We start from the raw sequence: 10,304 nt of genomic DNA, 5'->3' as shown, positions 1-10,304 counted from the left end.
CATTGAAAAATATTGAGGTAGAGAAAAGATTCCTGCCAAGAGTGCCGAGGTTCGCCATTGCCAAGACACGATCCCTTCTGACTGCGGATTCGCCGGGCAAGGCTGAGGGCAGCTGAAGCCAGCAGGTAGGTCACGGCCAGCCTCGAAGAGCTGCTGTTCACCCCGGGGTGCTATACACATGTCATGACTGTTCACGGGCCTTCGTTCTTAACCTCATTAATTGTCTGGCATCATATACGTTCAGGGAAGTGCATAGAATCAAAACACACAGCTCAGATTTAACCTCAAGCAGCTGTGTGACCACCACTGGGATCAGGAGCTACTCTTGCAGCACCCCAGAAGGCAGGGAGGTGTGTTCCCGCCTAGGCAGGCATCACCCAAAGTTCCGCCTGACATTCGGACAGAAACAGGGGTGGGCACAAGTAGGTTTACTGTTGTGAGTACACGAAACACAGTTTATTCCTGTACTATTATTTATTGTACTATTTATTAGTAATACTTGTCTTCTCATTATTATTATTTCATATCATTACTTATGATTTATCTTTTAGGTCCTTATAACTGGTAATTTAACCTACTTCCCCTCCCCCGTCCCTTTATAAATGGAATCCCAGAATGAAAATAAACAACTGCACGTAGCAACATGGATGAATCTCATATATATCATATTGATGAAATAAAACAGCCCAAGAGGAATATATCAAAGCAAATTATTGAAAAAAAAAAGAAAATACCCACCACTCTTTCCCCTGTTCTTTGTCATAAATCAACTTTTATTTGAATGAACGGGTCTGTGTTGAGGCTTTCTAGAATATTCCATCGGTCTACTTGTCTGCTTTGTGCCCATCCCATACTGTAGTAATTACTGCCACTCTACTGTCTTGTTACCCAGTAGAGCAACTCCTTCCTTCTTATTTTTCAGAACTAGCTCATCGAGGCCAAACAAAAGCCAACTAACCAAACAAACCCTGGGGGATTCTGACTGTAAATACACTGATCTGTAAGTCAATTTGGAGAGAATTGACATCTTTACAGTGCTGAAGCTTCAAGCCATGGACATGGTATAACCTCCATTTATTTCAGTTTTCTTTAGTTTCTCTCAAGGATGTTTGACAGTTTTCTAGAAGTATGCTAGGGCATTGGTCCCCTCAGCCTTTGGTAGTCTGGGCAGAGCCTGGGCAGCTATCCTGGCCCGAGGCAGATCACTCCAGCCTTGGACAGACGGGCAGCTGTTGACCCTAGTGAATTCTACAACTATTACCAACTTCTCTGTGGGAAAATGTTGGGAAGCATTGAGAGGTCTTTCCAGTTTTCTATTTCTGACCATTTGCACAAAACTCTGTGCTGTGCGTGGGCAAGAATGCCACCAAGGGTCCTGAACGCCCAAGCCGCCCAATGTGTACTTGCAGCCCGTTACTTCACCAGCCTATCGGTACCATGTGTGCCCATAAACTAAGAGGGCTTGTTCTTGCAAAAACATTAATAATGCGGTTATGTACTGAGCACTCTCCTGGTTCTGGGGGATGTACAAACACCTTCTTACTTAAGGCTTCAAGGAACACTGTGAGGTCGTTAGTCTTACCTGTATTTCACAGAAGAAAACCTGGAGCTTTGAGAGGCAAAGTGGCTGTGAAATGGTAGAACCATTTCCTCAAACATGACAGACTAGACTAGATCCTCTGAAAACCCTTCCTCTACAAAGTTTGTAGAAATACTGGGTGAAATACAGAAAACCACTTTTAAAAATAGATAGTTGAACTTGGGAGAAGTTTCCTTCACAGGGCCACTCAGGGACAGGAGGTGAGACCAGGCACAGAGACCCGGGCAGAGCCTCGAGCCTCAAACAGCGGCGTTCGCAGGGAAAGGAAACCAGTCCTGTGGCGAAGAGTCGTTCACTCCCTCGGTAACTCAGGGACGTGTTGAAAGCTGGCTATCAGCTGGGCTTGTATCCTGGGCGCTGTGGGCTACAGCGACAGAACAGAGTTCTGTGCCCGGGGGACTTATATTTTGGTGGGGGAGAGACAGAAAATACTTAATAAAGGTAAGTTATCAGTATGATAAAAGGGGACCTGTTTATGGGAAAAACAGAACAAGGGAAAATGGATCAGGGAGAGTGAGGAAACCACTAGGGTGACCTGGACTCTGGAAAAAAAAAATCTGTGCTGCAAATTCCCAGCCTCAGATGTGCCAAGGCCGTCCCGCAGGCTGCTCACTGACGGCCTTCCTCCTATTCCCACCGGTGGGAAGGGAGTTAAAGCTTGGGCAGGGGCCCATGTTCCCGTTTGCCATACTGAGGGCGAGTCTGAGAAATCTCTCTCTCTTTTTAATCCTGACCCAAGGATACTTTCCCATCGATTTTTAGAGAGAGTGGGAGGGAGAGGGAGAGACAGAGAGACACACCAATGTGAGAGACACATCGATTGGTTGCCTCCCGCATGCCCCCAACCCAGGCTGGGAGACTGCAACCGAGGTATGTGCCCTTGAGCAGAATTGAACCTGGGACCCTTTAGTCCACAGGCCAACGCTCTAGCCACTGAGCCAAACCGGCCAGAGCAGGGCTGTCTTTTGTGTGTGTGTGTGTGTGTGTCATACAACTTTTTTTGTTTTAGAAGTTTCAAGAATAAATATTACTCAGTTATGCTCCTTAATTTGAAAATTATGGTACTATTTACATGTAATATAATTCATCTGACTTAGGGGTACAGTTTGGTGAAATTCAATAACCGTAGACAATTGCATAGCCACCTCCTCACTCAGGCTATAGAACAGTGACCTCACTTTAAAGGTTCCCCTTTAGGTCCTTGATTTTCGTTGTTGTTAATCCTCACCCGAGGATATTTTTTCCATTGGTTTTTAGAGAGAGTGGGAGGGGGAGAGAAAGAGAGAGAGAGCAACATTGATGTGAGAGAGATGCATCGATTGGTTGCCTCCTGCACATGCCCTTGACCCAGAATCAAACCCGAGACCCTTCGGTGCATGGGCCAACACTCTAACCACTGAGCCACACCAGCCAGGGCTAGGTCCTTGATTTTAAGAGGGACATTGACAAATTGGTGGGGGTCCAGGGCGAGAAGTCTTGAAGTCATGGCATAGGCAGACCACCCTAAGGAATGAGGTTCATGGAGAATGCCCAGTCTGCCAGTATTTAAAGGCTGCGATGTATATAAAGAGTGAATTAGGGCAGCTCAGAGGGAGCCATCAGGACCTGTGGGTGGAAGTGTGAGGTGTTTTGACTCAGTATAAAAAAGAAACCTCTAGTCCTGGCTGGTGTGGCTCAGCTGGTTGGAGCGCCGTTCCGTCCACTGAAAGATTGTGGGTTCGATCCCCGGTCAGAGCACATACCCAGGTTTCAGGCTTGGTCCCTGGTCGGGGCCGTGCAGATGAATTACTGTAGATCAAGTACCTGGAAGTGGTAGCGTCAGAATTTGACCACAGGTGTCCTGACTTTACGTCCAGATTTCCCGTCCTCCCCTCTGCTTTGGGAGCTCCACGGAGGCCCGTCCTCCCCTCTGCTTTGGGAGCTCCACGGAGGCTCGGGCACAGCGTCAAGGTGGGGAGGACCCGACCTGAGGCAGCTGCTCACATGGCCGTCGGTTCCGAGCATTTCTTTACCCCCGGGCTCGGCCGTGCGTTGGCTGGGGACAGCCCAGGCCCAGCGAAGACCAGGGCCTGCCGGTGTGGGTGGAGGGCCACCCCTCCGCAGCCTGTGGCTCGCTTTGCCCCACCGCCTGGAGCCATCCTTGCCCTGGTTTCCAGTGTGGGCTGAGGATCCAGGTCAGCGAGAGCTGGGAGTGGGGTTGGCCTGTGTGGGTGCTGCTGATCGGGATCAGCTGCTGGCCGTCTGGGGCCTGGGGCTGAGAGGAGCTCGTAGAAATGCCGTCCACCTACCTGGCCAGGTGTGTCTGCGAGGCTGAGTGTGAAGGGGAGACAGTTGAGAATAGAACAGCTCTCAGGTGAGAGAGGGGGTGGGAGAGGGACAGCTCTCAGGTGAGAGAGGGGTGGGAGAGGGACAGCTCTCAGGTGAGAGAGGGGGTGGGAGAGGGACAGCTCTCAGGTGAGAGAGGGGGTGGGAGAGGGACAGCGCTCAGGTGAGAGAGGGGGTGGGAGAGGGACAGCTCTCAGGTGAGAGAGAGAGTGTATAACAAGAGGAAGGGAGCCTGGGAGATAGGAGCCATTTACTGCTCAACTCCCAGGGAGCAAGTGAGTGAGAGAACTCCCGCTGCCGGAGAGAAAGGATGGGCCGTGGGGGGCTTTGCTGCATGGACTGGGCTCACTGGCCTCCTGCTGGGGGTGGCTGCACAGGTTCCTGCGCCCCAGCAAGACCTCAAGTGACCCTCAGCCCTGACCTGGTGGGCGACAGCGGAGGCTCCTGGGCGCTGGGTGTGAGTTGGATGTGACCAGGCGTCTGCTGCAGGGAGAGACCGAGGACGAGGACGGAAGGCAGAGGCACCTCCTCCCTGGCCGTCCTTCCCCCCTTCCCTGCCCTCCTTGGCTGGGAGGGGCTGGCAAGCAGTGGCATCCGGCAGGTTAGGCTGGTGGGTCAGTGCATTGGGTTTGCCCAGCCAGCTGGCAGGAAGCAGGACAGAGGTCACTTGAACTCAGACCATGTGTCCCTGTTAAATACATCAGCTTTTAAATCGATCTTTGTTCAAAGTCCAGTGAGTTCCACGGCAACAGCTCCCCAGCAGAGTGGATTCCCCAGTGGACCCAGCAGTGAGCGCTTCCTCCCAGATCCAGGTAAGCACGGACTCTGCGTCCCCGACGAGGGCCTGGCCACCAGGCCACGTCTTTCTTTTCCTTTTCCCTTTTCTAAGCGGCGGCTGGGCGTCCACAGCAGCAGAGAGGCTGGTGGGGAAGGAGCCAGGAGCCAGGCCTGGTGGTGTGTGTGTGTGTGTGTGTGTGTGTGTGGGCTGTTTTCCTGGATTCTCTGCCTGAGATGCTCCAACACTTGCACGGAGGCCGCTTCCCCACGGAGCTGGCCGGCGGGTCTGTAGGAAAGCTCTCCCAGGCTGCGGGAGTTTGATGTGCGGCCACGGGGAGGGAGACGACAGGCCGCCCAGGCCCGGGGAGGTCCTCACGGTACCTTCCCGCTGGGCAAGGCTTGGGTGTGAGAGATTTTCTTAAAGGGCACAACCTACTGCAGCTGGATCATAAAGAAAGGCATCGCTCTCCTTTTCATTCCATTACGCACTGAGACAGTGGGTTTGCAGGCTGGCCGGGTTTTAAATGTAGATCTCCAGGCTCTACCCTTTGGAATTCCTGGTCCTGTGTGTTTTGTGTGGATCTGAAAAGTCTCGGTTTGATGAATCCTCACCCAGATGATTCTCGTGTGCGTACAGGTTTGGGAGCTTCTTTCCTAAGCAGAGGGGTGAAGGGACTTCAGTGTGACTTCCGTCTGTTCTGAGGGCTCACCCGCTGAGGGAATCGGTGCTGGCCGGCTCCTTGGTCCCAGGCCGTGCAAAGTTGCACAGCACGCTCTCATTCCTCTACCAGCAGTCACGGGGCTGATGTCTCAGGTCCTGGGTGTCTGGTCACCTGCAGTCACATGCTCTCTCCTGAAGCGAATAGCTCAGGGACTTTGAGTTTGTGTGTTATGACTAAGTACATTGGTCTTATCTCGGACTCCCTTGCACGTTCTTGGCAGCATAAACTAGGAAATTGCTAGTAATGATGTCTTGTGTCCATAGACAGCTGCCTCTCATCCAGGGAAGGAACGCGGCGCGGAATCCCAAACGCCTGGGATGGTGCAGTTGTTAGTGACAGGCTAGCGGACAAGCCACTGAGCCAGCTGGGCCTCAGGCTCTGAGCCATAGGCTCTCGTCTTCTGCTGAAGGCTGTACTGAAAGTAAAATTATAAATATGTGTTTGAGCAGAAACACAAATGTGCTTACGTTTCTTTTTAAAAAAAGATTATTGTTGAAAGTATTACAGATGCCCCCCCCCACCACCACCACTGGCCCCCTCCATCCTGCCCCCCAAGCCTTCATCACACTATTGTCTGTGTCCATGGGTTATGCATATATGGTGAATCTCTTCCCACCCCCAGCCCTGCCTGCCTTCTGAGATTCGTGTCCGTTCCATGCTTCTATGTCTCTGAATCTGTTCTGTTCATCAGTTTATTTTGTTCGTTAGATTCCACACAACATTTCTAATGATGTATCCAAAGGCTCTGGATGAGCGGGAGGAACCGCCTCGGGGCTAGCTAGTCGGAGACCTTGTCCCGTCTGTTAATCTCACCGAGCTTCTATTTACCCATCTATGATAAGGAGCTGAGACTTCACGATCACTTCTGTTCTCCCAGCCGACCAAGTAGAATAGGGGCTTTGAAGACTGGCTCCTTCTCGTCACTTGGGTATGAATTACAATGCTAGCTCCCCAGTTTCCCCCTCCACCCCGTCACCGTACCCCTCATAAGCAGCCTTATTCTCAGAAACCATCTTGTTTACTTCTTAGATGCCACCTTTGCCAGGTGTTCAGCTTCAGGAGAGCAGGGATCTTGTCCTTTGTGTCATCCCTGCTCCTAGAACCCCCGCAGAGGAGATGCTGAGCTACCTGGATAAACGGGAGGGACTGCAAGGATAGAATCGGGCTGTTTTCATAAGCTGCTCCAAAGGAGGGGAGGCTGAAGAATTCGGATACTCTCTCAGGTCATCCGTGGTCCCAAGTCTGATCATGCGGGAATGGGCGTCTCTATTTTACATCTTGGTTAAATGATTTTCACATTCGTTGCACAGGAATTTGATGAGAGTAGCAAGTTAGAGCGAGACGTATTTCCCTCACCCCGGTCCTTCACGAGGGTCGGCTCAGATCTCTCTTCTCTCTGCCTGGTGGGAGTCATGGCTACATGATTAGGGGTGTGGGTGCTGGAACTGGACGCCTGCATTCCTGAGCAGACGGATTCTCCCTCTCTAAGTCTCCATTTCCTCACAGTCCAGCAGGCGTAATGGAACCTGCTTCCTAGGGCTACGAGGATCGGAGGGGAGAAGGCACTTTGGGCCTGGCACACCTGCAGTGTATTCTGATGATCTTCACACAGCTTTGTGAGGGGCATGATCTGGGGAAGGAAGGAACCTGGCAGTGGCAAGGAGCTTTGATAAACAGGAAGAGGCACCTGCTAGCTTTCTTTTTTTAAAAATATATTTTTATTAATTCAGAGAGGAAAGGAGAGGGAGATAGAAACATCAATGATGAGAGAGAATCACTGATCAGCTGCCTCCTGTACGTCCCCTACTGGGGATGAGCCCGCAACCAGGCATATGGTCTGGACTGGAATTGAACCCCAGACCCTTCAGTCTGCAGGCCGAGGCTTTATCCACTGAGCCAAACCAGCTAGGGCGACCTGCTAGCTTTTCAGTGACAGCGAGGGAGGGCTGCTCGTGGTCTGAGACCACCAGCTTCTCAGGCTCCAGGCCTCATGGACACTGAGGTCCTCTGGAGTCAGCAGGACTGAGTGTGAGGCACTTTGCAGTCTGACCTGCATTCTTGCCACATAAACCTGTTCTCCGGGTGCTCGGGCCACTCACCATTCCTGAACGCACCTGCGCCGCTTCTCCCGCCTGGGATGCCTGCCTCCTCCAGCCCAACCCCCGAGCTTCCTACAACATCTTCCTCGTGGCTGGGAGGCTGGGAGGTGGTGGGAGGAGCCCAGACTCAGTTGGGTTTGAACCAGGTTCTGTTGCGTATCCAAATAGCCATGGGGAACCAACTTAACCTTCCAGAGTCTGTTTGCCTTTTTCCTTATAAAATGGGATTAAATGAGAACTCACAAAGGGCGCCTCTGCTGGTGCTTGGGGCCTCGGGGGAGCTCTATACGCATGTGTAACAACCACAGGTTTCCTTTTTTTCTTTTTCAATTACAGTCGACATGCAGCATTATACTAGTTTCAGGTGTACAACGTAGTGATTAGATATTTATACAACTTACAGATGAAGTGATCGCCCCGATAAATCTAGTTCCCATCTGGCCTCGTACATAGTTTTTACGGTATTATTAGCTATATTCCCTGTGCTGTGCTTTATTTGCTATATCCCCTGTGACTGTTCTCATAACTGGCAATTGGAACTTAATCCCTTTCACCTTTTTCACTCATCCCCCAACCGGCCCCTCCCATCTGGTGACCATCATTTTGTTCTCTGTATCAGTGAGTTTGTCTCTGCATAAAACATGTACTTTTCAGTATTCAGCACCCACTGCGCTCTGGGCTCTGTGAGGGCAGGACAGTAACGAATCTGGGTTGAGCCTCAGTGTCTGCCCCACAGTAGGTACTAAATATAACCTATTGATTGTATAAATGATATTGACATTCAGAGGATGGAGTGGTACCTTCAGGCTGTGCTGGTCAGGAAAGGATTTGTAAATAATCTAGAATTTGAGCTTAGCCTTGAGGATGGGTAGGTCTTGAATTCATTCATGTGTGAAAACTGTTTGCTTAGGACCTATGCTGAGTGGGGACAGGTCTCGGGCAGAGCAGGGGCCCGTGGGAAGGCGGGCTCGGTGCCTGCAGAGTAGAGCTGCATGTAGGGCTGGGTCATGCGGAGCCTCAAAACCAGAGCCAGGCATCCGGGGGCCTCGCAGACGCCACTGCCCTGGGGCCACCCGTGCCCAGCCATGGGGAACCCACCGTGTCCTTCCACATGGCTGCCCATGCCAGCCCTCGAGCTGTTGGCAGACAAAGTCCCAAAGACAGCAGACACTCCCGCGCTCTCAGCCCCGGGGAGAGAGGGTCTGGTTACAGAGGTTCCTGCTCTCACAGAACACTCTGGACTTATGTGCCAGGTGGTGACCTCACACCCATGATGGCCGAGGAGGCAAGTCTGTCTAAGGGGAGAAATTCGATGACAAGAATTTCATCCTGAAGCACATCTGCCCATGGCAAAGGCTGGACCCAGCACAGGGGCTCCCAATTTTTCTCTGCACCCCCAAGCCTGAGAGGGTGGGTGGCCAGTGTGTGGTCTTTGAGCGACGGCTGGAGGTTGTGGCAGCCATGGAGCTGGGGTCCAGGAAGGGCAGGGCCAGCGGCAGTCCCTCTGTCGCCAGGAGAGCACCCCTGCACCCCGTCTGCTTGGAATGTTCTGTCACCTTCGTGCGCTTGCTGCAGCTCACTGGCTTCCATATTGTCCTCACCACTTGCCAGTGCAGCTGGATTGCAGAGCTCAGTGTATGATTATGAAATAAAAAGGAAACAACAACAAAAAGTGAGGGGGTAGAAATTCAAGTTCAAAGGATCTTCTAGAACAAGATGCCAGTTTAGGAGGGAACCTTTGTTCCAGCAACTCTCAGGATGGCCTGGGCGTTTTCAGGCACCAGTCCTATCAGCAGGAGTGGACAGTGGTCCTTTCTATGAGGTGTCTCTGTTTCCACACAATAGTGACTCCATCTCTCTCCCAACATACAGAACTCTTAGGTAAGCAAGCAAAGTATGAAAGACTTTGAACTCCAGCCTGTAGTCCTGCCATATAGGACATAGTGCTGTTCGTGGCAGATGATTCCATTCCTTATCAGAAATCAGAAATCAGAATTGAATTACTCGCCCAGCCTGTGTGACTCAGTGGTTGAGCGTCAACATATGAGCCAGGAGGTCATGGTTCAATTCCCATCAGGGCACATGCCCGGGTTGCAGGCTCCATCCCCAGTGTGGGGCGTGCAGGAGGCAGCCGATCAATGATTCTCTCTCATCATTGATGTTTCTGTTTCTCTCCCTTCCTCTCTGAAATCAATAAAAATATACTAAAAAAAAAAAATCTATATTAAAAAAAAGAATTCCTCACTGGACCCATGATCACTCTTCTCCACATAATTCTCCATGAAATGCATTTCATTAATTTCCCGCATTTGAAATCTATTAGTTCGGAAGACCAAACAGTAGCTATCATATGGGCGAGTACAGTTAGAAAATACTTATTTCAGGGCCCCAGTTATCCTATTTTTAAATGATTAATTAAAAATTAATACACTTGAATGTTTGAATTTCCACCAGTCTTGCTTTTTCCAAGGAAGAATCCAGGTGGCCTTCAAGATATAGGATCTGCTTTGGGTAAAACATTTCTGAAGAATAACATTGAACTGCCTTCATCGCTCCCTTGCTCGAGACACCTGTAGGTACCAGCTGAGGCCGCTGGGATTCCTTTCCTGCTGTTGGAGGACACAGCTGTGCTGAGGCCGGGCAGGCTCTGGGGAAGGCAGCGATGCCTGGCGCGGGGCGCGGAGCCAGGATAAGTGGGGCCCTAACGTATGTATTTTCGAGCTGTACTCGCCCACTGTGATAGTTAATGTCTGGTCTTCCCAACCGGTAGATTTCGGGGCT

General features: G+C 51.1%; 1 protein-coding gene across 2 annotated transcripts in view; it reads left to right on the top strand.

Moving 5' to 3' along the window:
• The window catches only part of PDZK1 (PDZ domain containing 1), a 34,097-nt gene continuing 23,793 nt past the window's right edge, over nucleotides 1-10,304 (top strand). The window contains exons 1-3 of one of the 2 annotated variants that reach the window (XM_036342523.1): nucleotides 1-125; nucleotides 923-1,061; nucleotides 4,655-4,737. The gene's annotated coding sequence lies outside the window, so the exon portion shown is untranslated. Of the gene's footprint in view, nucleotides 126-922; nucleotides 1,062-4,599; nucleotides 4,738-10,304 lie in introns of those variants that run through there. The other variant, XM_036342524.1, reaches the window with a different exon arrangement.

Source organism: Myotis myotis, unplaced genomic scaffold, assembly GCF_014108235.1.
Source record: "Myotis myotis isolate mMyoMyo1 unplaced genomic scaffold, mMyoMyo1.p scaffold_m19_p_18, whole genome shotgun sequence".
Lineage (NCBI taxonomy): Eukaryota > Metazoa > Chordata > Mammalia > Chiroptera > Vespertilionidae > Myotis > Myotis myotis.
This window is presented reverse-complemented; position numbering and strand designations above follow the sequence as displayed.